This window comes from Podarcis cretensis, assembly GCF_951804945.1.
Source record: "Podarcis cretensis genome assembly, chromosome: 5".
NCBI lineage: Eukaryota > Metazoa > Chordata > Lepidosauria > Squamata > Lacertidae > Podarcis > Podarcis cretensis.
The window spans coordinates 99695293-99720963 of NC_137174.1; positions in this window are offsets into that span (position 1 = coordinate 99695293).

Here is a 25671-nt window from a genome sequence, read left to right on the forward strand (position 1 = left end):
TTTTTTTCCCCCTTTTCTTAAAAAAATGGTATTATTGGGAACGGATCCAGACTGTTTGTGGTGGGAGTCAGGAGGGATGAGTGCAATTATTTTTGAGAGCCTACATCTTCTGGGTTCTATCCTGTTCTGAAGGAGGTTGAATGCTGTTACGTAGTGAAGTTTCACCCTGGGCCAGCAGGGGGATACTGTACATAGTTTTCACTCAGGTCTGTAGATAGTTTTCACTCAGGTCCACGTCAGTTATTTTAGGCGGGAAACGCTGGGCTGTTGTTGCTACAATGTTGACAGCCAGCTGCCTATAAAAGCAGGCCGGCTGAGCTGTTTGCAGTCAGTTCTATTCCAGCTTACAAAATAAAGAACTACTTGGAGAAATCACTGTGTCGTCTGCTATGTCAACCCACAACTTAACAAATGCCTTTTTTGATTGGTAGATATAATTGCCACTACAGCGGTACCTCGGTTTTCGAACACAATCCGTTCCAGAAGACTGTTTGACTTCTGAAACGATCGAAAACCAAGGCACAAAGGACGGTCTGCAATTTCAATGGAGAAAAGTGGGGGGGGGGGCTCAGCAGAAGCTGTTTGACTTTTGAGGCGCATTCAGAAACAGAAGCAATGGCTTCCGGGTTTTTGGTGCTCAAAAACGGAAATGTTCAGCTTCTGAGAGGCTCGAAAACCGAGGTCCCACTGTAACTGGACACTTGAAAGAAGAAGACACTCTGATGCCAGTCGTGGCTTTCTGGCTGAGGTTACCCCGGCAGTCTATTATCAATCGTGAGATGGCCCAAATTCCTTTTCTGCACCCACCACAATATCCTCTGTGAGCCCCCTCAAGAGTAGGCCTTGGGTCGACGTAAGATAGAAAGTTTGAGGATTCTTGGCCTATGGGGAGCCCAAAGAGTGGCTCAAGAGCTTTTCCCATTTGCTCCATCCCCATATGTACACCTAAGCTGTACATCTGACTCTCCTGGTGCCAGAATCTGCCCCACTGCCAACCTCCACCCTCAATCTGCAGAGAACAGCCTTGTGTTTCTTAGTTGTGGATCCTGAGATTCAGGGGGTTGAGCTTAGTCCCCGCTGCTGGCTCACCCCACTGGGACGCTCCCCACCAAAATAGTACCCCCCTGGGACATGTGCTGCTGCCTCTAGCCCTGCCTCTGCCTGTCCCTATGGGCGCCCCCTGTCCCTAGCCCCTATGGGAAGTTTGCCCCACCCCTATGGATGGTTCGCCCTGCCCCAAGCGTACCACCCCAGGTGCCTGAGAGGCTGCTTCCGCCACTGTCCACAAAGGTCTAGGTCACAGGGGTCAGCAAACTTTTCCAGCAGGGGACCAGTCCACTGTCCCTCAGACCTTGTGGGGGGCTGGACTATATTTTTTGGGGGGTGGGAGATGCCCCATAAATAACCCAGAGATGCATTTTAAATGAAAGGACACATTCTACTCATGTAAAAACACACTGATTCCTAGAGCATCTGCGGGCTGGATTTAGAAGGCGATTGGGCTGGATCCGGCCCCTGGGCCTTCGTTTGCCTACCCATGGTCTAGGACCATGTAAGCAGTCCACTGCAGCATCCCGGCTTCTCCTTTACTCCATGTGTTGAGCTGATTTCTAGAAGAAAAGGGGAGGGGGGTTGCTGGGGATTTTGCACAAGCTGAGCAACAGAACTCACAACATTTTGAAAGATGCCGTTGATAAAGTCCAAAGGAACCTGCAGAGTGTGGGGGAATGTTGCCTCGTGTGTGACAGAGGAAGATATTTGTTGAAAATGCCTGCCTCTAATCTCTTTCTCTTCATGTCCTTTTGTTCAGCTGCGGACTCTTTGTCCCGATAAGGCGAACGAAAACCTGAGCATTGCTGGGAGTTGAGCATTTCTCTCTCTCCGTCTGTCTTCCATTTTAATTTTAAATGAAGCACACGCAGGGGAAAGCGGATCTTAGCCGGCTGCAGGAAGCTATGCCAGGCTGGAGGGCTTTACCAGGCAGAAAAGGGAGACTTTTTGACTGGTGAATTAAATGCCCAAGTTTAAGTCGGGGAAGATCCTGGGGCTCGTTCTGCAGTACATGGTCAGCCCACATGGCATGCTGGTTGGGTATGGTAAAAGGTAAAGGTAAAGGACCCCTGGATGATTAAGTTTGATGGTTCTGGGCTGCATCAATAGGAGTATAGCATCTAGATCAAGGGAAGTAATAGTGCCACTGTATTCTGCTCTGGTCAGACCTCACCTGGAGTACTGTGTCCAGTTCTGGGCACCACAGTTCAAGAAGGACACTGACAAACTGGAACGTGTCCAGAGGAGGGCAACCAAAATGGTCAAAGGCCTGGAAACGATGCCTTATGAGGAACGGCTAAGGGAGCTGGGCATGTTTAGCCTGGAGAAGAGGAGGTTAAGGGGTGATATGATAGCCATGTTCAAATATATAAAAGGATGTCACATAGAGGAGGGAGAAAGGTTGTTTTCTGCTGCTCCAGAGAAGCGGACACGGAGCAATGGTTCCAAACTACAAGAAAGAAGATTCCACCTAAACATTAGGAAGAACTTCCTGACAGTAAGAGCTGTTTGACAGTGGAATTTGCTGCCAAGGAGTGTGGTGGAGTCTCCTTCTTTGGAGGTCTTTAAGCAGAGGCTTGACAACCATATGTCAGGAGTGCTCTGATGGTGTTTCCTGCTTGGCAGGGGGTTGGACTCGATGGCCCTTGTGGTCTCTTCCAAGTCTATGATTCTATGATTCCCCTCCTACAGCTTTCAGAAACTGGGGTTCAGGAGCATTACTGCTTCCAACAGAGCGTAGCCATCCTGGCTAGTAGCCATCAATAGCCCTCTCCTCCATAAATTTATCTAATCCTCTTTTAAAAGCACCTAGGTTTGTGGCCAGGGACGCAGGTGGCACTGTGGTCTATACCACAGAACCTAGGACATGCCGGTCAGAAAGTCAGCGGTTCGAATCCCAGCGACGGGGTCAGCTCCTGTTGCTCGGTCCCTGCTCCTGCCAACCTAGCAGTTCGAAAGCACGTCAAAGTACAAGTAGATAAATAGGTACCGCTCCGGCGGGAAGGTAATCGGTGTTTCTGTACACTGCTCTGGTTTGTCAAAAGTGGCTTAGTTATGCTGGCCACATGACCTGGAAGCTGTACGCTGGCTCCCTTGGCCAATAAAGCGAGATGAGAGCCACAACCCCAGAGTCGGCCACGACTGGACCTAATGGTCAGGGGTCCCTTTACATTTCCTTTAGGTTTGTGGCCATCCCTGCTTCCTGAGCCAGGGAGTTCCAAAGTTTATGTGCTATTCCTTTACCTTTCCTGGATCATCCAGATTCCAGCTTTATGGGATGTCCATGGGGTCTAATGTTGTGAGAGGGACACAAACATTCCTGGAATCCTACTTGTGGGTTTCCCGTGAGGGCATCTGGCTGGCCACCCTGGGAACAGGATGCTGGACTAGTTGGGCCACTGGCCTGATCCAGCAGGCTCTTCCTATATTCTCACGTTCTTGATAAGGTAGTGAGGAGGTCAGTGCAGTGCAAACACACTGGCAGACCCGATCTGCCTCTCCTGCTGGTGTGTTTGCATCTTGCTGACCTCCCCACCACCTCCCTATCCCCTGTCCCCTGTCCCCTAGTAAGAAACAGCAACCCATTCACAGAGAAGCTGCCATAATGGCCTCCTCTCCCAGTGAGCCACTTCCAGCTGAGTGGCAGGTCTCAAGAGTGCCTTTTCACCTTCCGGGTGCTCTTTTATGAATATGCCCTGCTCATTCTTCCTTCTAGGGTCTGACCCAGCTGGGGCTGATGAAAATTGCTATTATTATTTCCCCGTTTTTTCACCCAGGTGGTCACAGGGTGTGTTACACCAATGAAAACCCAATATCAAAAACAGTTTAAAATAACTGTACACTGGTACCTCAGGTTAAGTACTTAATTCGTTCCGGAGGTCTGTTCTTAACCTGAAACTGTTCTTAACCTGAAGCACCACTTTAGCTAATGGGGCCTCCTGCTGCCGCCGCACCACAATTTCTGTTCTCATCCTGAAGCAAAGTTCTTAACCCGAGGTACTATTTCTGGGTTAGTGGAGTCTGTAACCTGAAGCGTTTGTAACCTGAAGCGTATGTAACCTGAGGTACCACTGTAAAAGGTAAAGGTAAAGGGACCCCTGACCATTAGGTCCAGTCATGGCCAACTCTGGGGTTGCGGCGCTCATCTCGCTTTATTGGCCGAGGGAGCCAGCGTACAGCATGACTAAGCCACTTCAGGCGAACCAGAGCAGCGCACGGAAACACCGTTTACCTTCCCGCCGGAGCGGTACCTATTTATCTACTTGCACTCTGACATGCTTTCGAACTGCTAGGTTGGCAGGAGCAGGGACTGAGGAACCGGAGCTCACCCTGTCGCGGGGATTTGAACCGCCGACCTTCTGATCGGCAAGTCCTAGGCTCTGTGGTTTAACCCACAGCGCCAATAACTGTACATCACAGTAATAGGGCGGTTCCTGAAAATACACACCCCAAGTGTCAAAAGTCAGGGTAAAGATCTGTTTCTTCAGCATTCGCCAGAAGCTATACAACGAAAGTGCCAGATGTACCTCTGTGTTTGTGTGTGTGTGGGGGGGGGGGGGAGTTACGCATCTTAGGGGCCACCACAGAGAACGTCCTCTCCTAGGCCAAACCCTCTGCTGGGCTTCTGAGGGTCTCCTCTACTGATCTCAGCACCTGAGAAGGTCTGCAGGGAAGGAGGCAATCTTTCAGGTATTTGGGGTCTGAGTCATTTAGGGCTGTGAACACTCATGTGAGCACCTTGAATTGGGCCCAGAAATGAAATTGCAACCAATGCAGCCATTAAAAAAAGGGATCTTAATGGCTGCTGCATTTTGAAACCAACTCAAGTATCCGAGTCGTCTTCAAGGGAAGTCCCACGTAAATCACATTGCGACAATCCAGCTGCCATCCCAAAACAGCTGAAGGGCACCAAGTTGGAGAACGCAAGCAGACCTTGCATGGCGCGAGGAACTGGCAGGGATCCAGCGATGAGACTGGGGCTTGAAAAGGTTTTGTTGTTTATTGGGAGAAGTTGACAAGCTTTCCTCTTATTTATCCGGAGGGGAGGGGAGGGGAGGAGGGGGCCAGTATCTTGAGGCCCAAGGAGAGACAGGTTGTCACTGATCTGCAACAAAACAAGGAAGGGACAATTATATTGTCTGAAGCCAAGCGAGATGCATTAGCATTTTGGCATTTAGATGCGAACTGTTATCTGTGCCTCAATTGTTAATTAAAAGTAGTTCCGGTTCTGATTCCTTCTCTGCCTGTGCTCTTTGCTGGTTCCTCCACTGTTATTTATGGCCATTCTTTTCTCCCACCTGCCCCCCTCTCTGCTCCCCACAACTGGAGTGCCTCGGCCGTCCTTCTGTGGGGAAAGAGAGAGGAGGCCGAAGGAATGGGGAAGAGAGGGACTTGCACGTAGCCCACCTTGTCTCCCACGAGCACTTGTGGGACCCGAGGCTCCGTGTCAAGCAGATAAGAGCCGGCAAAAGGGGAGAGGAAAAAACGAAACAAAACACCCAAGCGGTTGTCGTTGCCGTCACAATGAAGCACTATCCTGGGGGCGCAGGACGCTAATCGCTGCCAAGTGTGCCGCTCAGATAACAATGCCCACTTCAGCTCAGCAACGAGGATGGATCTATTCAGACTCCAAAACAAAAACACAAATGCACACATATACTCATTGCATTTCAAGGCAGAGGATGATATCCCAGAGTCCAAATTAGGCAGGGATACATCCCCTCCAATAGAAGTGGCCTTGTGTCCTAATTTCTAGAGGCTGACCTGCTAGGTCAGGGGTCAGAAAACTTTTTCAGCAGGGGGCCGGTCCACTGTCCCTCAGACCTTGTGGGGGGGCTGGACTATTTTTTTTTGGGGTGGGGGAATGAACAAATTCCTATGCCCCACAAATATCCCAGAGATGCATTTTAAATAAAAGCATACAATCTACTCATGTAAAAACACCAGGCAGGCCCCACAAATATCCCAGAGATGCATTTTAAATAAAAGGATACATTCTACACATGTAAAAACATGCTGATTCCCGGACCGTCCGCAGACCGGATTTAGAAGGTGATTGGGCCGGCCGGATCTGGCCCCCAACATTAATGCCGAAATCCAGTACCGCCTGAGCTCTGCAAGTCCGGCTTTCTCCTGATTGAAGTGCAGAGTGTTTGAGGACCAGGACATTTGCAGAGAAATCAAAATGTTTGTTTACAAAGCTATTGTACTGCCAACCTTACTGTATGCTTGTGAAACATGGACCACTTACAAACGCCATCTCCAGCTTCTCGAAAGATTCCATCAATGGTGTCTCCGACAAATTTTACACATCACTTGGGAATACAGGAGAACTAGTATCAGTGTACTGGAAGAAGCAAAGATCACCAGTGTTGAAGCAAGGATTCTCCAACATCAACTTTTTTGGACTGGTCATGTTGTGCCAATGCCTGATTATCGTCCTCCAAAGCAACTCTATTCTGAACATAAAAATGGAAAGCATAATGCTGGTGGTCAACAAAGGAGGTTTAAAGACTGTCTCAAGGCAAATCTTTAAAAACACTGACAACTGGGAAACACTGGCCTGCAAGCGCTCCAATTGGAGAACAGCCTTGACCAAAGGTGTCATGGGCTTTGAAGACACTCGAACTCATGACAAAAGGGAGAAATGTGCTAAGAGGAAGGCCCGCTTGGCAAACCCTCACCGTGATCAACTCCCACCCGGAAACCAATGTCCCCACTGTGGAAGGACGTGTGGATCCAGAACTGGCCTCCACAGTCACTTACAGACTCACTGTTAAAACCATGTTTATGGAAGACAATCTTACTCGGCTACGAGGGATCGCCTAAGAAGAAGAAGAAGAGGAACCTATGCGCTACGTGTTCCTGATCTGTAGGGCTCATTGTGAAGACTTGATCAGGCATTCCTCTTCTGCTTTAAAATATATATTAAAATTTCACGCCAGAGCCTTCATATACTCTCAGGGAAGAGAGGTCTGTCCTCCTCTGTGTCCTCCTCTCCTCTCCCAATTAACCTCCATCTCTATGGCTCAGTGGGGGGGAGGGAGTGCACAGTTAGGATCGCCAGGGGCCTCCCCTCCATGTGGCATTGCCAAGGTGCCACCCCTAGGTCTCAGGTTTGGGCCCTGGAATCTCAGGATCTGGGGTGCTCCTGACCTGGCAGCCCTCGTGCCAATCCTATGCAGACTGCCAGACCTAGGCTGGGCACAGACTAAATTGTGAACGTGAAGGAGAAAAGCCCTTTAGAGCTGCTGTATTTGCCGTCTCTTGGAATAAAAAATTGGGGTCAGGGCAGGCTCCAGCTTTGAAGTGACCCCCCCAAAAAAGTAACCTCTAGTTGGATCCTTCCAACCCCCATGTGGTAAACTATTTCTTTTCATTTCATAGTTGTTGAAATAAAAATTTAAGGTCAAATTTAAGGTAAATTTAAGGAGAGCCAGTGTGGTGTAGTGGTTAAGAGCGGTAGTCTCGTAATCTGGGGAACCGGGTTCGCGTCTCCGCTCCTCCACATGCAGCTGCTGGGTGACCTTGGGCTAGTCACACTTCTTTGAAGTCTCTCAGCCCCACTCACCTCACAGAGTGTTTGTTGTGGGGGAGGAAGGGAAAGGAGAATGTTTGCCACTTTGAGACTCCTTAAAGGGAGTGAAAGGCGGGATATCAAATCCAAACTCTTCTTCTTCTTCATATATATATATATATATATATATATATATATATATATAATGTTCATAAATGCACCAAGCACGTACATCGGTATATAAACCACATGTCTGAAACCCCACAGAAAGTCCTGAAACCGTTTTGTCCCTCCCAAATTGACCTCAAACATTTCTCTACAAGGTCAAAAGAAAATGGAAAAGCCTTCCCATTGTCTTTTCCTTCACAAATCCTGTCTTAAGGGCATGTCTGTGTATGAATAGGGTGAGCCTGTGACCTGGCTCAGGAACTAAGTATTTATCATTACAAAAGACAGGCCAGGCTCCCCAGGATATCCAATCAAATAAGCATTAACAGGTAACCTGCCAGGCAGGAGGTAAACAACGCACTCAGATTTCTGTTGTAGACCACCCCTTTCTGTGATGTAGGTATGATGTTTCTGGGGGTGGTCTTGGACTCCAGGGCTGGCAATTTAAAATGTCTATATAAGGGCGGGCACACCTTGGTTCTGGGTCCTCCTCCTTTCCTGCGTGTGAGGGGAGCACCCTGTTGCAACAGTTCAATAAAGATGAGGCTTACTAGCTGCTTTGCTTCTCAATATTCTCTGGTTGGCCTCAGTTATTTTCTCCAACCGATGGAGAACCTACAGAGGACTCTATAAAGGCTCTTGTGTCCCATAAGGGAATAAGGGCAGATTTTTGTTTATTAGAGAGTCATTTCTAAAATTGTAGCTATCCTTCTCAATTAGCTTATCTGGATTTTATGCAGACCTGTGCCTTCCTTTGTCATCATCATCATCATCATCATCATCATCATTATTATTATTTTGCAAGGCGTCAGTTGCTACCCTATTCCTATTCCATAGCTAGGGGTTCATCCACCCTGTCTCCAAGGTCTTAATATTCCCCTAATGAGGCACCACCGAAATGACAGATCCTCCCCCCGCATTTTTTTTTTTAAATAGTCTTCAAGAAAAGGCAAAACAGCCTTCAGATGTAATTGCCATGAGTTTTTATGGCCCTAAAAGGAGCAGTAAGATAGGATTAGTCTTAGTTAAGGGTGACTCACCCTTCTATCTGTTTCAGATTGAAACAAATGACTTTCGATTATTAGATTAGCCATATTGAAATCCTTATTAGGGGCTTATGATTGGGGTGGGTGGGTTGGGGAGAGGAATGTTTCTGCGTGGTGCCTGCAGAACAGCAAGTACTCTAGGCATGCCTTATCATGACATGGGGGTATCCCTACTCCGCCAAAGCTGTGACAGAGTGTTACTACTGTTGTTGTTTAGTCGTTTAGTCGTGTCCGACTCTTCGTGACTCCCTGGACCAGAGCACGCCAGAAACTCCTGTCTTCTACTGCCTCCCACAGTTTGGTCAAACTCATGTTAGCAGCTTTGAGAACATTGTCCCACCATCTCATCCTCTGTCATCCCCTTGTCCTTGTGCCCTCCATCTTTCCCAACATCAGGGTCTTTTCCAGGGAGCCTTCTCTTCTCATGAGGGGGCCAAAGTACTGGAGTCTCAGCTTCAGGATCTGTCCTTCCAGGGAGCACTCAGGGCTGATTTCCTTCAGAATGGAGAGGTTTGATCTTTCTGCAGTCCATGGGACTCTCAAGAGTCTCCTCCAGCACCAGAATTCAAAAGCGTCAATTCTTCGGCAATCAGCCTTCCTTATGGTCCAGCTCTCACTTCCATACATCACTACTGGGAAAACCATAGCTTGAACTATATGGACCTTTGTTGGGAAGGTGATGTCTCTGCTTTTTAAGATGCTGTCTAGGTTTGTCATTGCTTTTCTCCCAAGAAGCAGGCGTCTTTTAATTTCGTGGCTGCTGTCACCATCTGCAATGATCATGGAGCCCAAGAAAGTAAAATCTCTCACTGCCTCCATTTCTTCCCCTTCTGTTTGCCAGGAGGTGATGGGCCCAGTGGCCATGATCTTCGTTTTTTTGATGTTGAGCTTCAAACCATATTTAGCGCTCTCTTCTTTCACCCTCATTAAAAGGTTCTTTAATTCCTTCTCACTTTCTGCCATTATGGTTGTGTCATCTGCATATCTGAGGTTGTTGATATTTCTTCCGGCAATCTTAATTCTGGCTTGGGATTCATCCAGCCCAGCCTTTCGCATGATGAATTCTGCATATACAGTAGGTTAAATATGCAGGGAGACAATTATTCACCAATAATTGGTGGGCTTGGTCTAATCTGGACACGAAGGCTGCCAAAAAGTTCTGTCCTGGGCCTGTAGTTGTTCAACACCTTTATAAACGACTTGGATGAAGGAATTGAGGGGATGCTTATCAAATCTACAGGTGACACCAAACTTTTTTGGGGGTGGGGAAGCCAATGCCGCAGAAGACAGAATCAGAATTCGAAATGACCTTAACAGATTGGAGAACTGGTCCCAAGCTATAAAATGAATATCAGTAGGGACAAATGGAAGTTTCTGCAGTTAGGCAGGAAGAACCAGCAGCACAAATATAAAAGGGCGGGGGGATGATACCTGGCTTATTAGTAGTACATGTGAAAAGGATCTAGGGGTCTTAGCAGACCACAAACTTAACATGAGTCCACAGTGTGATGCAGCAGCAAAAACGCTAATGCTATTCTAGCCTACATCTACAGAAGTCTAGTGTCCAAATCAAGGGAAGTCATAAAAAAGGTAAAGGTAAAGGACCCCTGACAGTTAAGTCCAGTCGCGGACGACTCTGGAGTTGCGGCGCTCATCCCACTTTACTGGCCAAGGGAGCTGACATTTGTCCGCAGACAGTTTTTCCGGGTGATGTGGCCAGCATGACTAATCCGCTTCTGGCAAAACCAGAGCACTGCATAGAAAAACCATTTATCTTCCCACCGGAGTGGTACCTATTTATCTACTTGCACTTTGATGTGCTTTTGAACTGCTAGGCTGGCAGGAGCTGTGACCGAGCAACGGGAGCTCACCCCATGGGGTATTTGAACCACTGACCTTCTGATCGGCAAGCCCTAGGCTCAGTGGTTTAGACCACAGTGCCACTCTTGGTCAGACCACACTTAGAATACTGTCTCCAGTTCTGAGCATCACCATTTTAGAAAGATATTGACAAGCTAGAACGTGTGCAGAGGAGGGCACACAAGATGCTTAAGGGTCTGGAAATGAAGCCTTATGGGGAATGGTTGAGGGAGTTGGGGATGAGGGAGTTGAGACTAAGAGGAGATAAGATAGCCATCTTCAAATATCCAGAGGACTCTCACGTGGAGACAGATTAAGTCCCCAACTCTGGCTCAGCTGAAGAGACACTAATTTGCTCAAGGACTCAGCTGTCGAAGAACAGGGAAATCCACCAGAATCCCTCAGTGGACAATATTGAGCTAGAGGAACCCACAGTCTTGCTCATTATAAGGTGAGCTTCCTATGCTTTTATCCCACAAGGCACAACAGGCAGGCACCGGTATCTTTCCCCATTGGCTGGGGCTGATGGGATTTGTAGTCCCAAAAATCTAGAAAGTAGAGTTTGGGTTTTCCCCCCCCCCACAGTAAGGAAGGCAGTAGCTGCAGCGTTCCCCTTAGCTTTCATATCCTAAACACCTTTGGGCACTGCTTATGTTTGGGGAATAAAGAAATGTTTCTGCAGAACTCAGTGAGGAATGGAGAACCAGCCAGAAGGAGTTTATCAGCATGTTGCGCTGAGGTGCACTTTTATGGCTCTCCGCTTCAGGCATTACTAAAACTCTGAGGGCTGCCAGCACCACTGGGAATCCTTCAGACAGGCTCTCCTCCAGCACATCAGGCTCTTAATTCTCTTGCCAGGCATCTCTGTGTTTGTTAGGCAGGCAGAGAGCACAATGTGAGAAGCAGTCTGTGCAGCCCAGTCTAAGGGGAAATTCAACACCCCAAGTCCATCGAAAGCATCCTAGCTCTGCAAAGGGCCAGGCTGCACACCCGTGGTTCCCCACCCCACCCAGAAATAATGAGCTGTGAGGTAGCTCAGTTAGTTAGAGCATGGTGCTGGTAATGCCAAGGCTGCAGGTTCGAATCCCATATGGGACAGCTGCATTACAGAGGCATAGGAAGGAAAATTTCTTGTCAACCCCCCCCCCATTGTTTTTTTTTTTTTTTTTGCCTGCAAAAACGGTTTTACATTATTTCAAATTTTCTTACAAAGGAATGTGGCTTCTGGGCCTCTGATAACAAGTAGGCAACTATGGATAGATACTTAAATCTAGAAGGATGGATTGTGTTTTGGCTTGTGTTATTTTATTTATATTTGTTGTTTATGTAGTAAAATTTATTTTAAAAAACCTGCAATGTGGTTTACAAAACAACAACAACAAAAACCCCACAGCAGTAAAATCAAGAAAAATTAACAATCCTACTTTAAAGCATACAAAAGCTAAAATATTAAGATTAAAATTACTTCAACTTCCTAAGCATAGTCCTGTGTTGCAGGGGGTTGGAATAGATAATCCTCAGGGTCCCTTCCAACTCTACAATTCTACGTTCTCAATGAGGTTTTACTCAGAGTAAGGTAAAGGTAAAGGAGGGAATGCTTGACCCTTTCCTCACCCACGATTTTCCAATTTCAGCTCCCCCAAACAATTTACCCCCAGTGATGGGGAACGTAGCTGTGGGTGGGTAGGTAAAGGGACCCCTGACCATTAGGTCCAGTCGTGACCGACTCTGGGGTTGCGGTGCTCATCTCGCTTTATTGGCCAAGGGAGCCGGTGTACAGCTTCCGGGTCATGTGGCCAGCATGACAAAGCCACTTCTGGCGAACCAGAGCAGCGCACGGAAACACCGTTTACCTTCCCACTGGAGCGGTACCTATTTCTCTACTTGCACTGGTGTGCTTTCAAACTGCTAGGCTGGCAGGAGCAGGGACCGAGCAACGGGAGCTCACCCTGTCACAGGGATTTGACCTGCCGACCTTCTGATCAGCAAGTCCTAGGCTCTGTGGTTTAACCCACAGCACCACCCGCATCCCTTTTACTCAGAGTAGACCCACTTAAATTAATGGGATCCTAGATGGCTTGCACTCTCCACTCACAAGCTCAGAGGAATCTCTGCGGGCCACGCTCATGCTGTAGCCACACACGCCTTCCCTGGGCTACACTTTTCACTGGCTTTGCTTCACACCCACCTTCAGTATTTCTGGCTGGCTGGAATGTATCCTCAAACCATAATGTCATGGACTGGTTGGGCACAGAGGAATGGTGGGAGGAACCAACTGGGAAACCACGGAGGGAAGAAGGCTCAGAGCCTGGGGGCTGGTGGTGGGACGATGACGAGTGGTCAGAGAGAGAGAGAGGCAACAGGGTTGAGTGAGCGAGGGGAGTCTGTGGCAGAGGAAAGTCCAGAATCGGAGGCAGAAGCTGAGGCAAGAGAGCGGGGGGAGGGAGGCCAAGAGGCAGAAATGAGGCTAGCTAGTGAAGAGTCCTGTATATTGTCTTTCTGCGAAAGGCTGGGCTGGATGAATCCCTAGCTGGAATTAAGATTGCCGGAAGAAATATCAACAACCTCAGATATGCAGATGACACAACCTTGATGGCAGAAAGTGAGGAGGAATTAAAGAACCTTTTAATGAGGGTGAAAGAAGAGAGCGCTAAATATGGTCTGAAGCTCAACATCAAAAAAACGAAGATCATGGCCACTGGGCCCATCACCTCCTGGCAAATAGAAGGAGAAGAAATGGAGGCAGTGAGAGATTTTACTTTCTTGGGCTCCATGATCACTGCAGATGGTGACAACAGCCACGAAATTAAAAGACGCCTGCTTCTTGGGAGAAAAGCAATGACAAACCTAGACAGCATCTTAAAAAGTAGAGACATCACCTTGCCAACAAAGGCCCACATAGTAAAAGCTATGGTTTTCCCAGTAGTGATGTATGGAAGTGAGAGCTGGACCATAAAGAAGGCTGATCACCGAAGAATTGACACTTTTGAATTCTGGTGCTGGAGGAGACTCTTGAGAGTCCCATGGACTGCAAGAAGATCCAACCTCTCCATTCTGAAGGAAATCAGCCCTGAGTGCCCACTGGAAGGACAGATCCTGAAGCTGAGGCTCCAATACTTTGGCCACCTCATGAGAAGAAAAGACTCCCTGGAGAAGACCCTGATGTTGGGAAAGATGGAGGGCACAAGGAGAAGGGGACAACAGAGGACGAGATGGTGGGACAGTGTTCTCGAAGCTACCAGCATGAGTTTGACCAAATTGTGGGAGGCAGTGGAAGACAGGAGTGCCTGGCGTGCTCTGGTCCATGGGGTCACGAAGAGGCGGACATGACTAAACGACTAAACGACTAAATGACTAAACGACTAAACGACTAAACAACAAGTGAAGAGTCCTGGGTGTCTCCCCCTCCTGCTGTGATGAGCTCCCTTCCCCCTTGTTTCCGAGAACCAGAAGAGGCATGAAAAGGGCGGAAGAGAGGTTGACTTAATGCAGGTGCAGTCTCTGATTGCTTGGGGAAAGCCCTGGAGAGGAAGGGACTTAGATGGCTGTGGGGCGGCAAGGACTTTCAATTTCAGCAGCTGATTGCCATGGGGCAAGACCTACTGGGGATGAGCTGCTGTGCTCATTAGGCCTGACACTCAGCCAAGTCTGTGGAGATCATGTTTGTTCTAATAAGCATTTAACTCAAAGCTGAACAGTGTGATTTACTGCCACCTCGCTTTTTGACACCTGCCTAGAGGAAGGACAGAGAGGGAATGTGAGTATAAAAGGGATATCCACTGCCCCACCCACTTTTGCCATAGGCTCCGCCCATCACTGGCATGTGGCCCCTGGAAGGTTGCACAGGAGGAACTGCGGCCCTGGAGCTGAAAAAGGGCTCCCCTGTCCTGCTTTAACTGCAGCTGATGTGAGGGATCGAACCAGGCATTCTGCATGCAACTCAGGCATTCTCCATCCACGCTAGAGTCCCTTCGTAGAGCTGCTGCTGCTGCTTGATATTATTATTTGATTATAGAACAATTAACCCACAAAAATCTCTGCGCATCAGTTGTCCCCATGATTCACCCATTAATTCATTTCAACCAGTTAATAAGAGAAAACAACCCCTGTATCCACGCATAACCAAATAATCAATTTGCCGAGCTTGAGCTTGGTCCCACTGATTACTGAGAACTTACACAACCCATTAATCAATATATCCATCACAAACAAGACTTTAAAATAGCCTCTTAAAAGCCTGAACGAAAGGGCACGCTTAACCATTCGTCCAATCTCCCCAATCATGCACAAACATTAATTCTAGAGCAGAGTCAACCATCTATATACTCGCCCCATGCCAATCACATTGCAGAGATAATATATTTTTTAATGCAGTAATAGGAGGACAAAGCCATCAGTTAATTCCATCACCCCCAGCAACTGCAATGCATTTATTAATGGAAGCTGAAAAGGCAGATGGATTAATCTTTTCCAGCCACCCCACCCCCACCCTGCCTCCACTCATTTGCTATGAAAACAATTCCCCTCCCCCCAACAAATTGATTACTTGTGGGGAGCTGCCTACAAACTGTGGGAATGTTCAGGGATGAAGGAGAGGGTATAATGTTCGATTATAGCCTTTCCAACTTGTGTTAACAAATTCACAATTTTAGCAGAGTAACATTCCCCTTTTAAAACTTGCAGCGGATGCGTTTGCTCAGACTTGCTAAAGCCTCTATAATAACTGTTCTGGTATTTTCCCCTTATTCCCTCATAAAAGATAAGACACGACACAGTCATGTCCCAGAAGGCAGACTTAGCTCAGAAAAGTAACATACACCTGGAAACTATCCCATGAAGAGACAGTCCCTTTGGCTGGAGGCCAAGAGAGCGTCTTTGGCTAAGCAGATGTTGCTTCTTTGATGCATGTAGTCAAAGAGAGAAAGATGGCTGCCCTGCCCTGTGCTTTTGTCGTTACCTGCACAGGTGAGGCCATGCCCACCTCTAGTCACATCAGTGGCGTAGCGTGGGTTGTCAGCACCCGGGGCAAGGCAAGTAATTTGCACCCCCTAACCCATGGATTTGCACCCCCTAACTGTTGGTTTCTGCTCTCTTCACTGTGCAGCGAAAGGCTTGTCACAAGACAATGTTTACATTCCAGACAGCATTGCTGTTGGGTTTCTCACGGGAAAGGGAGACTGGATGTGACGTACACTGGTTTCCTGTTTTTCACTGTTCTCAGTCAGTGATTCTCTCTGTGCTTCAGAGGAGAGAATATGCATTTTCTGCTCCGGCAGAGGCAAGATGTTTTTCTGTAATCTACCAGCTTTGAAATGTAAATAAAGCAATATAGAGTATGTGCACGTATTCCTCATCATTCCGCTGTGCACGGGACACTGCTAAAATCAACACTAACCCGTGGATTTGCGCCCCCTAACCCTAACCCCCAGATGTTGCGCCCAGTGCAGCCGGCTCCCCCTGCACCCCCCACGCTACGCCACTGAGTCACATGCAGAGGAAATCTGTCCCAGCCCAGAAGGAAACAGGAAGTTTACCTGCTGGCTGAACAAACCTTCCTCCCCATGTGTAAACATGTTCACTCTAGGAAGGTTGTACTTGACTGCTCTTGTGTTTCACATCCCACACAATCAGCCTGCCTCAACTTCCCAGTTCAACCTTTGCAACAAGCATATGGTGAGGGGAGATCACTATGGACTTGGAGTTTTGAGCAGCTGTCAACAAAGTACCTCAACCAAGACTCCCGAGTAAGGTTAGAAGCTTCGAATGAACAAGTGGAGAGGTTTAATTCCAACTAAATATGAGGGGAAACTTTCAGACAGTGAGAGCTATTCAGTAGCGGAATGGACTTCTTCATTAAGTGGACTCTCCTTCCGTGGAGGTTTTCAAGTAGAGGTTGGATGACCATCTGTCAGGGGCGCTTTAGTTGAGATTCCTGCACTGCAAGGACTTGACTAGATGATCCTTGGGGTCCCTTCCAGCTCTACAATTCTGTGATTCTACGCTTCTGGTTATCTCCTGCTTCGACTACTGCAATGGGCTTTATGTGGGGCTACCTTTGAAGGTGACTCAGAAACTGCAATTAATCCAGAATGCGGCAGCTACACTGGTGACTGAGAGCGGCTGCCGGGACCACATAACACTGGTCCTGAAAGATCTTCATTGGCTCCCAGTACGTTTCTGAGCAAAATTCAAAGTGTTGGTGCTGACCTTTAAAGCCCTAAACAGCCTCAGCCCAGTATACCTGAAGGAGCATCTCCACCTCCATCATTCTGCCCGGACACTGAGGTCCAGTGCCGAGGGCCTTCTGGCCGTGCCCTCACTGCGAGAAGTGAGGTTACAGGGAACCAGGCAGAGGGCCTTCTCGGTGGTGGCACCCTCCCTTTGGAACGCCCTCCCATCAGATGTCAAGGCAATAAACAACTATTTTACTTTTAAAAGACAACTGAAGACGGCCCTGTTTAGGGAAGTTTTTAATGTCTGACACTGTATTGTTTTAAATATTCAGTTGGAAGCTGCCCAGATGAGCGGGGTATAAATAATAAATTATTAATTATTAATTATTATTATATTGTATTGTATTGTATATTATTATTATTATTATTATTATTATTATTATTATTATTTGCCTCCCTTTGGGGCGTCAGGTTGGCCAATGTGAGAACAAGATGCTGGACAAAATGGGCCCTTGGCCTGATCCAAGAAACCTCTTATTATTTTCTCATTGAAGAAATCTGAAAGGGAAGGAAAACAGAGTTGTGAATGTTCCAGAGGGATTCAGCATCCTGGGACCCTAAAAAAGAAGAAGTCTCAGCTATGGTTGGTTGTCAAGCTGTGCTGTGGCTTTGATTGGCTTCTCACCAAATATGAGGGAAAACATTCAGACGGTGAGAGCTATTCAGTAATGGAACGGACTTCCTCATGAGGCGAGAAAACCTCCTTGGAGGTTTTCAAGCAGAGGTTGGATGGCCATCTGCCAGGGACGCTTTAGTTGAGATTCCTGCATCGCAGGGGGTTGGACTAGATGACCCTAGGGGTCCCTTCATTATAGGGTTGCCATATTTCAAAAAGTGAAAATCCGGACACAAATGTTTTTGGTCTGCCCACCACCATTATTCCTCTTATCCAGTGGTTCTCAACTTTGGGTCCCCAGATGTTTTTCAGCCTACAACTCCCATGATCCCTAGCTCACAGGACCAGTGGTCAGGGATGATGGGAGTTCTAGGCCAAAAACATCTGAGGACCCAAGGTTGAGAAATAGGGAATTGGGCTGATCCAGGAGTCTCTTAGGGACGCGGGTGGTGCTGTTGGTTAAACCACAGAGCCTAGGACTTTCTGATCAGAAGGTCGGCAATTCGAATCCCCGCGACAGGGTGAGCTCCTGTTGCTCGGTCCCTGCTCCTGCCAACTTAGCAGTTCGAAAGCACATCCAAGTTCAAGTAGATAAATAGGTACCACTCCGGTGGGAAGGTAAACGGCGTTTCCGTGCGCTGCTCTGGTTCGCCAGAAGTGGCTTAGTCCTGTTGGCCACATGACCCGGAAGCTGTACACCGGCTCCCTTGGCCAATAAAGCGAGATGAGTGCCGCAACCCCAGAGTCGGTCACGACTGGACCTAATGGTCAGGGGTCCCTTTACCTTTACCTGTCTCTTACGACACAAGGCACTGTGCCCAGTGAACACAAGTTTTCTGTGCCCTGACACCATCCCAGCATAGTTGCCCAACTATGCTTGCATTCATTTAAAAAACCAAACCAACAGCTAAAAAATGAGGTGGGATGGCAGAAGAAAGACTGATTTGGAATTGCAATTGTTTCAACTAACCTTTCATTCATCCTCAAATCCGTAAACTGCCCCCCCCCCGACTGCTTCATATTTCAATGCTGGCATTTAGCCCGTATTTAACAATGCTGAGCTCTTTTTGAAATTAAAATAATCAAGGAAGCAACACAACACCCTGTATGGAAAGGTATCATTATGTTTAAAAAAGGGGTTGTTATCTCCTCACGCTGAGCTGTGGGGATGTTTCTGAAAACTGTATCTTCCTTTGACAGAAATTAGTTCAATATTATCTCTACTCCTTTTTGTGTGTGTGTTGGGGGGGGGGGTGCCAGGGTAAAAATCCTTCAAAGAATGCATTGGGTCTTCCTGGCGTGTAATCTACTTATGAGATGGAGCAGGGGGTGTGGGAGGAGAGGGAAAAATAGGCCAATTATGCATATTTAAAAATGCAGACAAGGTGGGCAGGATGTAAATCATGGACAAACAAACACGCTTTCGCAGTCTCCCTGGGAAGAAGTGTGCTTACAGCAATTGTTGTTAACAACACAGGAACATCAGGCGCTGCTCGGAGCTCGGCTCGCTGTGTTGGACGTAGAAGACGGAGCATCCCTAACAATTCGAAACATGACATTTAAAGGTTATAGACAGCATTTATTATTTACACGGTGCTGTCATGGAATCGTAGAATCATGAATGGTAGAGATGGAAGGGATCCTGAGTATAGGAGCCAAGGTCCCTTTTGCACCCCCACCCACAGTTGATGGGCATTGCCAGTGCTGGTTTTCTAGAAAAAAAGAGTTCCCAAAACTCAGCATGAATGTAGAATGGCAATAGCACCCACCTGTGAGGTTCTGGAACCCACCTGAGAGGTGCCTGAACTGAGTTATGGTGAGTTTCCCCTGGGGGGAAAAAGCCCTGGGTATTGCCGTTCAAATGGTGTGCATGTGTGATGGCCTGGGACTCGGGCTTGGATTCAGAACCAGAGGAGACTCAGTCTGCACCAGATCCTTTGCCTCAGATGGCATCTGAACCAAGTCTGGGGCCTGATCCTGAAGAGTCCCAGTCTGCACAGGTTCCCCTGCAACAAGCACCAGCTGAGCCAAGTCAGGGGCCTGAGCCTGCCCTGGCTCCAGATGCGGGGATGATCTCGTTGCCTTCAGCTGGGCCATCACTTACAGCTGCTCCACTACTGGTTGGGTCAGGGGAGGCTGAGGCGGCCTCTGGGTCTAGTAACCCACTGACGTCTCCCGAGCTGCAGAGACTAAGGTCTGAGAGAAGGAGAGACCTGAGTACTCGCAGGAGGTGTGCTCGCCTTTGGGTGAAACAGGGAGGTGAGTTGCCGGGGGATCAGGACCGGCCGTTACCCCGACAAAGATAAAAGGCTGTCGGTGCCCGCCCCAGGTTACGGGAGCAACATTGCTGTTTGCTAGAACCTGCCTGAGACCCTGTGCCAGACCTAGCTTGGTTTCCTGCCTTGTGTCCTGTCGGACTGACTCCTCGCGGAATCCCTGGATTTGGGACCAGACCTGGACCGTGTTGCTCAGGTTAACCCCCGGGCCCAGCACAACATGTGTCGTGTCTTGTGATTGATTATGTGGGGTGGGGCTTACCTGCCCACCCATATTTATTCACGTTGAGCACACCCTGACCCCGAGGGTCATCTAGTGCAGCCCCCTGAAATGCAGGAAGGTAAACTAAAGCATCCCTGACAAATGGCCATCCCACCTCTGTTTGAAAAACTCCAATGAAGGACAGTCCATTACTTTCCAAGGGAGTCCATTTTGCTATCAAAGCTCTCACCATCCTGATGTTTCGTCGGAATCTCCTTTGTCATAACTTGAAGCCATTAGTACAGGTCCTACTCACCAGAGCAGGAGAAAACAAGCTGGCTCCATCTTCCATGTGACAGCCCTTGAGATATTTGAAGATACCTATCATATCTTTTCTCAGTCTCCTCTTTTCCAGGCTAAACACCCAGCTCCCTCAACCATTCCTCATTAGGCTAGGTCACTCTCCTTAAATGGTGGCACCGGAACTAGACACAATATTCCAGGTGTGGACCAAGGCAGAATAGAGTGGTCCTATTACTTCTCCTGATCTGGGCAGTATACAGGCAATCACAATTTATGTTTGGGTTGCCTTCCAAGGCACCGTGCATTGAAGTGAAATTGCATATATTTGAAACACCATTGAAAAAGACCTGCAAATGCTTTGGTATAAAAATATGTTGAGTTTAGCACGAGCAGAGAAATTAACTCATAAATTCATCTCGCCAAAGGCTTGGGGGACCCTGAATAATCATGTGCTCTTTCGTGGGATTCTATCTTATACATGACAAAAACAGACACACAGGACTCCACAGTACAAAGTGAAATTCGGTTTTCCTAATGGCCTAACCTAATATTAAGACACCCCCAAATATACTGACCTGCTTGTTTGTACTTCTGTTATTTTTATTGAATTGATAGGCTTGATTTACCTTCAATAAAATATATTTTTTTAAAAAAACCAACAACTTTTATTTCTATTTTTTTTAAAGAAAAAAATTGCTGCGGCAATGTCAAAACCAAACATGAGGTGGAAAAATGAGAAACTAAGACAAACCAAAACTGAACGGTTCATCTATCCCAAGACGAGCTGGAGCAAGTTGCCATGTCAACCTCTCCACCAAGTGCGGCCAAATGCGGCCAGGATCTCTCACTCCCACTGAAGAGTCGATTCTGAAAACATCATTTGAAGCAAACTTGCTATGGCCCTGACATTAACCGCCTCCGAATACTGCAATGCTCTTTCAACTACCCCACCCGGGAGGCGAGGAAGTGAGAGCCAGACTGAGTCAATGTTTCTGCTTGGTCTAAAATAGGACTTGTGATGATCTGTCGGGGAAGAGGAAAGTGGACCCGAAATGGATATTGTGGGAGAATGAGCCAATCAGACGTCACGTTCCACTTCAGAAATAAAGCACACACAAACTCTGTCGGCGAGGCGGAGATGGTGCTTTTGAAAAGAAAGTGGCCCACATGGGAGAAACAGATGTCCAGTCCTATCACACCCCACTTAGTCATCTCTCTTGTGATGGGAATATTGGTCTGCGAGACGGTCTATAGATAGATCCTTGGTTTTGTTTTGGATGCTCTGGGCAAAAGGGAGAAGTTAATTCATCAAAGTGGAAGGTCACCCGAAAGCCGCCTCATCTAATTGCAAGGCAGAGCCACCTGTATGGGACCTGCTCCGACAGGTGGCAGTGGCGTCTGCCAATTTAAAACAGGATTAGAAAATTTTTATGGAGGAGGAGAGAGTTTTTGATGGCTACTAGACAGGTTGATGGCATACTAGTCAGACGCCTGCTTCTTGGGAGAAAAGCAATGACAAACCTAGACAGCATCTTAAAAAGTAGAGACACCACCTTGCCAACAAAGGTCCGTATAGTAAAAGCTATGGTTTTCCCAGAAGTGATGTATGGAAGCGAAAGCTGGACCATAAAGAAGGCTGATCACCGAAGAATTGATGCTTTTGAATTATGGTGCTGGAGGAGACTCTTGAGAGTCCCATGGACTGCAAGGAGATCAAACCTCTCCATTCTGAAGGAAATCAGCCCTGAGTGCTCACTGGAAGGACAGATCCTGAAGCTGAGGCTCCTAGACTTTGGCCACCTCATGAGAAGAGAAGACTCCCTGGAGAAGACCCTGATGTTGGGAAAGATGGAGGGCACAAGGAGAAGGGGACGACAGAGGATAAGATGGTTGGATAGTGTTCTCGAAGCTACCAGCATGAGTTTGACCAAACTGCGGGAGGCAGTGGAAGACAGGAGTGCCTGGCGTGCTCTGGTCCATGGGGTCACCAAGAGTCGGACATGACTAAACAACTAAACAACAACAACTAGTCAGGATGGCTACGCTCTGCCTCCACAGTCAGAGGCAGGTGAAAGGTGTAAAGGACCCCTGGATGGTTAAGTCCAGTCAAAGGTGACTATGAGGTGTGGCAGTCATCTCACTTTTCAGGCCAAGGTTGCCGGTGTTTGTCCACAGACAGCTTTCCAGGTCATGTGGCCAGCGTTACTAAACAGATTCTGGTGCAGTGGGACACCATGACAGAAACCAGAGCGCACGGAAATGCTGTTTACCTTCCCACCGCAGCAGTACCTATTTATCTACTCACACTGGCTTGCTTTCAAACTGCTAGGTTGGCAGAAGCTGTGACAGAGAAACGGGAGCTCACCCCATCGCAGGGATTCGAACCGCCAACCTTTTGATTGGCAAGCCCAAGAGGCTCAGTGGTTTAGACCACAGTGCCATCCGCATCAGAGGCAGTAATGCTTCTGAATCCCGGTTGCTGGAAACCGCAGAAAGGGAGAGATGCTCTTTTGCTCAAATTATGCTTGTGGGAATCCCACAAGTTGGCCGCCATAAGAACAGAAGTGTTATTTTTCTAGGAAAAGGTGTGTCACAACTCACCATGAACACCTCTGTTGTTCTCTTATAAATGGCAATGGCACATACCTGAGAGGTGCTGGAACTGAGTTCTGGAGTGTTCTGGCTGAAGAAAAAGCCCTTGAAAATAGGATGCTGGAATAGATAGATGGGCCTGATCCAACAGGCACTTCTTGTCTTCTTACGTACTTGTACAAGTTTGCAATGCAGATTGTGTCATCTGCACTCAGGAGGCAATGGAGTGATTTACAAGGTGCATAATAATAATAATTTATTATTTATACCCCGCCCATCTGGCTGGGTTGCCCCAGCCACTCTGGGCAGCTTCCAACAAAACACTAGAATACAATAACCTATTAAACATTAAAAGCTTCCCTAAACAGGGCTGCCTTCAGATGTCTTCTAAAAGTTTGGTAGTTATTTTTCTCTTTGACATCTGATGGGAGGGCGTTCCACAGGGCAGGTGCCACCGCCGAGAAGGCCCTCTGCCTGGTTCCCTGTAACTTGGTTTTTTGTAGCGAGGGAACCGCCAGAAGGCCCTTGGCGCTGGACCTCAGTGTCCGGGCAGAACCATGGAGGTGGAGACGCTCCTTCAGTTATACTGGACCGAGGCCGTTTAGGGCTTTAAAGGCCAGCACCAACACTTTGAATTGTGCTCGGAAACGTACTGGGGGCCAGTGTAGGTCTTTCAAGTCCGGTGTTATGTCATCTCAGTGGCCTCTCCCAGTCACCAGTCTAGCTGTCGCATTCTGGATTAGTTGTAGTTTCCAGGTCACCTTCAAAGGTAGCCCCACATAGAGCACATTGCAGTAGTCCAAGCGAGAGATAACCAGAGCATGCACCACTCTGACCAGTCAGTCTACGGGCAGGTAGGGTCTCATCCTGCATACCAGATGGAGCTGGTAGACAGCTGCCCTGGACACAGAATTGACATGCGCCTCCATGGACAGCTGTGAGTCCAGAATGACTCCCAGGCTGCGCACCTGGTCCTTCAGGGGCACAGTTGCCCCATTCAGGACCAGGTCTTGCATTTCAGCAAGACCTCCCAATCTGACAATACGAGGGGCTTCATGGAGGGTTAGCCACCTACTGGTTTCACAACACAATGTCTTGCATCAGGAATGGGGGACACCCAAGACTCTTACTTCAGATGTTGTAAGACTCCAACTCCCACTGGTCCCAATCAATGGCCATGGAAGATGGGCGTTGGAGTCAACTAACACCCGGAGAATGGGCCACAGATTCCACATCCCTCCTTGAAACGAGAACAGACACAAATGGTTCCCCTTAGATGCCCCCATTGGCTTCACCCCAGCTAAGGCTCTGAATTCTCTGCATCGAAACAAAGAGAACTCACCTTCCTTTGCCCCCAAGGGAAGGCAACCCGTTCTCGCTGACAGCAAAGTTTTCTTGTTCCGAACCCGGAGGCAGAAATCCAGGAGCAGAATTGCCAGCAGCGAATGCGTTTTGCATTGATGAGAAAATTACAGTCATTGAGCTTTGGGTTGTGTGACAAGTAATTTCTTTGCATACTCCCATCCCCACCACCTCCCGAAAAGAAAAGAAAAGAAAAAGTGAGAGAGAAGCCCATCATGTAGATCAACTGTAGGAGGAAAGTGTCAGCTGCAGTTTCGTAAGTTAATGAAATAAATCAGTCAGACGGAAAGAAGAGATGGGGATATATGCCTCTGCAATCTGATGAGAGCACAGCGAGCTGAGATGAAGCATCTTCCAAGGTACACAAAACTTCAAGGGAAGATCAGAGCCAGCTCTTCTCTTGCACAAATGAAGTAAACAACAAGGGAGGTTTTTCAGCACCAAACAAAGGTGGAGGGTGATGTCTCCTCTCCATTGGAAGGAGGCCCAAATGGGGCAAGCACTAGCAGTCAGCTGGCTAAAGACCCCGGGAGCTCAGAAGAATCATAGAATCATAGAGTTGGAAGAGACCACAAGGGCCATCGAGTCCAACCCCCTGCCAAGCAGGAAACACCATCAGAGCACTCCTGACATATGGTTGTCAAGCCTCTGCTTAAAGACCTCCATCAGCCTGGCCCAGTTGGGCTGCTGCTCACTGCCCTGCTTGCTGAGACTCATTTTATTTTTATTTGTTTCAAAAATTGTTATTGATTTTCAAAAATTCAAAACAAACAGACAAACATACACACATACATCCTGTTTACATCTTGGTAACATTAGTAAGTGACTTCCTCAAATCCCCTTGGTTGAATTTCATTATATATCATTTTAACAGTTTTCCAAAATCGATTTTCTCAAAAATTAACTTGATCGCTTAACATCTTTCATTCTTTCTCATTTAACTTTAAACATCTTAAATCTTATCCTTACATATTTAAATCCTAAGCCTATCTATTACTTGCAAGCTTTTCCAATTAAGTTATCTTAACATATTTAGCTAAATAGTTCTTTAAATTTCATCCATTCTTCCTGATACTCCTCCTCCTTCTGGTCGCGGACTCCTCCAGTCAGGTCGGCCAGCTCCGAAAAATCCATCATCTTCATCTGCCAATCTTCCACTGTTTGCTGAGACTCATTTTAGCAGGGGGTGGGTGGCTGTGCTATTTCTAAAGGAGAGTGAAGCACCCCCCCCCATCTGTTGATGGCTGCCCACAGACCATAGGCATTGTCAGAGACATTGTGACCCAAGGTTGTGAGGGGACTAAAGGCTCATTACTATAGCAAACCTTCTCCGGCATCCATGGGGCTGTTTTGAGCAGTAGACCCCGGAGTCAAATGGAAATGGAAGAACCTGGAGCAGCTTCTGATTTTTGCAACCATGGATTGAATTCACACTGTGGCAGCAAG